General features: G+C 42.7%; 1 protein-coding gene across 1 annotated transcript in view; it reads left to right on the top strand.

The window, feature by feature from the left end:
- The first annotated feature begins 408 nt into the window (after positions 1–408).
- The window catches only part of LOC125039140, a 16,863-nt gene continuing 13,217 nt past the window's right edge, over positions 409–4,054 (top strand). Inside the window, exon 1 of the mRNA XM_047632900.1 lies at positions 409–447. The gene's annotated coding sequence lies outside the window, so the exon portion shown is untranslated. The remainder of the gene's footprint in view (positions 448–4,054) is intronic.

Below are 4,054 nucleotides of genomic sequence, written 5' to 3'. Positions count from 1 at the left end.
ATTAATAACGAAAGCACCAGCTGAAGACATTGAAGACGAATCGGATGAATAAATCGAATTTTTGTGTCTTCGTAGATAAAACTTAACGAGTATAACTTTCAAAACAAGACAACGGAGGGTGCAACAAGAAAACGCACGAATGTGTCTCTTCTTTCTTTCGTATTTCTACAAATTAATTCAACACGAATCCAATACATAACTTTCAAAGAATCCATTATAATAAACCAAACATTCCTCCTTTACATTTTAATTTTTAGGAAGCTATTCTTTTCGAAGTCAATTACAGAAAAAAAACTTTAAATCATTCGTTCGGAACTCTTACACATTTCGAAGCTTCGGACCTCGACTCGAACACGACAGCGCATCAAACAACCGGCAAGACAACACTACTGGGATAGCATTCGAAGGAGGCGGAAGGCGTGTGCATCCGGCGGCGCTTAATATACGGTAGGTTTTTAAGGCAGATGGTAGTATCTTTGGGAACGGTATTGCTTTCCATATTTAATGTTTTTCATATTGTTATTTTCTCATGGCCGTAGCTCTGTGTGTTTTTTTCCCTCGATACGATACTTTATACGGTTTTCGAAATGGGAATGCAGTGTTGACGGGTGTGGAATTCATGTCGGAACAAATTGCAAGTAGAACAATGAAGGGAAGTACAGGAAAACACACTTGCCGAAGGCCTTTTCGCATTTACTGCTTCATCAGGGCATATAAAACAAGAGATACATAGAAGTATATATATGTACTTGGCGGTCAGGTCACGTCGGTGATCAGGTGAGCGACGACCTTGGCTAGTTCGTGGCTCCCTGTTGCGGTGTTTTAGTTGTTAGTAGAGCGTATGTATGCCGCTTCTACCATCATTCTTCGTCGTTGTGGCAGGCCCTCTTTTATGATGGAGGCCTTGGACCACTTCGGGAGATGGCCGGCGGTGTCGACGTGAACAACGAAGGCGCTCCTTGTCTCCTGTCCTCGGAGGGCGCTGCGGTGTTGGTCGATTCGTTGTTCGTGGAGGCCTCGTCCTGCCTCACCTATGTAAACTTTATCGTAGCCGCCGCAAGGTATGCTGTACACCTGACTAAAGTCTGTTGTGGTCTAACGTCTTGTCCCTTACGATGTCCCCGATCTTCCTACCAGACGTGGTGGCTATCTGCATCGTATGGCCCAACAGGGTCTCAAGGTGTTGCGTCGGCTGCGAGTGTTTTTTTGTTGTGTGGCATCCCCTCTTGACCTGGACATGATCTTTTCTGCCTTGCGTCGGAGGTGGGCGAGCAAGGCGCGAGGGTAACGGAGGCGTTGGAAGCTATTGTCGACACGTTGCATTTCCTCCTCCAGGTATTCCGGGCTGCAGATTCTAATTGCTCGGAGGAAGGAGCCAATGACCACGCCTTCTTTATTTATCCGCCCACAGCAATAGAACCAGTGTATAAAATCCTTATTAGTTTTTTCTATACAGAGAGAATACCGGGCCGTCAGGTCTCCTATGGATTACGGTGTCGAAGAAAAGTAGCTGTTCGTTTCTTTACAATTCTGTGGTGAATTGTATGGATGGGTGCACTGTTTAGTCTGTGGAGGTCGTCTTGAAGGGTATCCTTACGTAAGCCCATGTGTATTTTACATTCTTGCGTGTTTTATAACTTTTCTTCTGTATGTATCATCAGGGTTAAAGCTGGCCATGGACTTCTGAAAGGATGTTTTGGAATGAAATATTCCCTTGAGTGATGTTGATACTGTTGCATTAGGTCGCATCAGACTAGTCCACGAGCGACGTAACTAATTTCCCTTCGCCGCCTATATTGATCACATGAAAGTTTTCGTTGGCGTTGTACTTTTTTTTTTTTTTGGGGGGGGGGGTAGGGGGTAGGCATTTGTTCCCAAAGCCATGGTATGCATGTTTTTTATGCGAACCCCAAAATCCAAACGTAATCTTTTACCTCCTATTTATTCCCCTCTGGAGGGTGCGTCGCTCTCGGTAACAAAAACCCAGATATGTGCATAGTTGTCGGCGAAGTCTGCAGGAAGGTCGTGGATGACATTAGGGGTTATTGGGAGCCCCTGATTGCCGCTGGGACTGCAACCCCATCAGGAACCGCAGGCCAAGGTGTGGGACGTGCAAGGAACCCCACGAATATGCTGAAGGCCCTTTCATTTTATTGCTTCTTCAGGGCATACAAGACGAGAGGTATATATACATGTACCACGTGGTCAGGTCGCGTCGGTAATTAGGCGTGCGACGACCCTGGCTAGTTCGTGGCTCCCTGTTGCGTTGTTGAAGTTCGTTGAAGGACATTCCACCCATCTTTTGGTTAAATAAACAGGAGCCAATACGCCAAAAACACGTATAACCCACGTGGTCCTTAGACATTATAATTTAGCTATATAATATCCAGCTACATGCCCTCGGCCCCATTGTATCCTCGTAGGCTTAATACGGTGAGAAGTTCATGTTACTTATTATTTTTGTTATATACGTATATTTTCATAAATGACAGTGCACAAGTTTTATAACAGTTTTCTGAAGGGTAACTCACTATAATATGGGATGCAATTTACCAATTTTTGTACCAACCACATTTCATATACAATGAATTAATATTCTATGGCCATTGCGACTTGGTTACTCTAATTAAATCACACGTTGCATACATGGCATACTTGCATCGGTAATTGTTACCTGCATCTCCCTTATTTTCGATTTGCGCACCTTTTGCCATAGATGAAAAGTCTGTTTTCGGCAAGGTAAGCACTCCATACTTGTTTTTACTGTAATCCTGATTGTCATGCACGAAAATTTTACCTTACCTTCTATTTATTCCTTAAACAGCCCTCTTAGACGAGCCCTCACCAAGCCTGAGTGTTGGCGTTTGTACCTCTTCTGAGGTGTGGTAGTGCGAGTTGGTGGATGGTGACTGCTTTGCGTGTTATGCTGTGGGACTCGAGAGTGTAGGAATCTCGACTAGTGTAGTATGTCTTGTATTTCTGGCTGTGAGCAGTAAGTTTGTTTGCATTGGTGTAAGTAATCGTGTTTATCAATTTGATTGTGATTTTGAATGTAGTTACTGTATTATGAGGGTGTCCCTAATTAATTGCTGTTTGATTCGTGTTGTGATGCCAGAAGATTTAGGGTAATTGTTTACAATGAAACTTGGCTGCTGTGGTGTTAATCCTTTCTAGTTTATTATTATTTTGATAAGTGTTTTGTGTGCCACTGTAGATTCCTCCTCAGGAAACCCAGTGTTTTGTTTGTGTTATGTTTGTTGTACATGTTAATTCGGCGTCGGATATAAGCTCCATGTTTGCTTCGTCATTATTAGGAAAGCATCGTAGGCATACCCAGGAAGACTAACAGTTTAGTGTCCAGATTGTACTTTTTGCCTAGCATAGACCTCCTCTTTAATCACATTGGCTAACAAACCTACATCTAGACACGTGTTGAAAGTCTAGGTAATTTACTAGTGCGACACTCAGCTGCATCCAAGACTGTGGGGGGGCATACTCCTCTGATAATCACCTCTGTGAGAGAACTATAGAATTTGAGATTATCTTAGTTTCTTGAGATTATTGAGGTACTTGTATTGATGCTCTTTCATGAGCTTCGTTTGACTAGCGAGCAGTTACTTGGTGTCTTGGTGAAGGAGCTTAGACTTGCATTCATAAATACCAAGCTATTAAGAAATTTTAGGTTTAGTCCTGTGGTGTGATATCGAAGCCCTTGTTTCACCAGGATTTTAATTTTTGATTGCATTTTTTCAGCACCATCCCGAGAGTGTAGGAGTGGTTATGAGCCAACCATGGCATTGTTGTGCAAGTTTTTTTTTTATTTATTTACCTGGATGTTTCAGTGAGGGCAGTAGGCTCCAATGTAATTTTGGTGATCTTTTGTGTAGTCGTGATGTCCGTGCCTTTGTTTAGGAAATGTTGATTGATATAGACTAAAACAGTCAAACTGAAGGCATTATCCAGACTCGTTCATTTTTTTTTCATAGTTCACATGCTATCAAACTTAAATTTCTCGGTCTCATGGGTCATACTCAGGTGGTAGTTACCTATACTA

Source organism: Penaeus chinensis, chromosome 26, assembly GCF_019202785.1.
Source record: "Penaeus chinensis breed Huanghai No. 1 chromosome 26, ASM1920278v2, whole genome shotgun sequence".
Classification (NCBI taxonomy): Eukaryota; Metazoa; Arthropoda; class Malacostraca; order Decapoda; family Penaeidae; genus Penaeus; species Penaeus chinensis.
The sequence above is the reverse complement of the archived record's forward strand: the minus strand, read 5'-3'. Positions and strand labels throughout refer to the sequence as shown.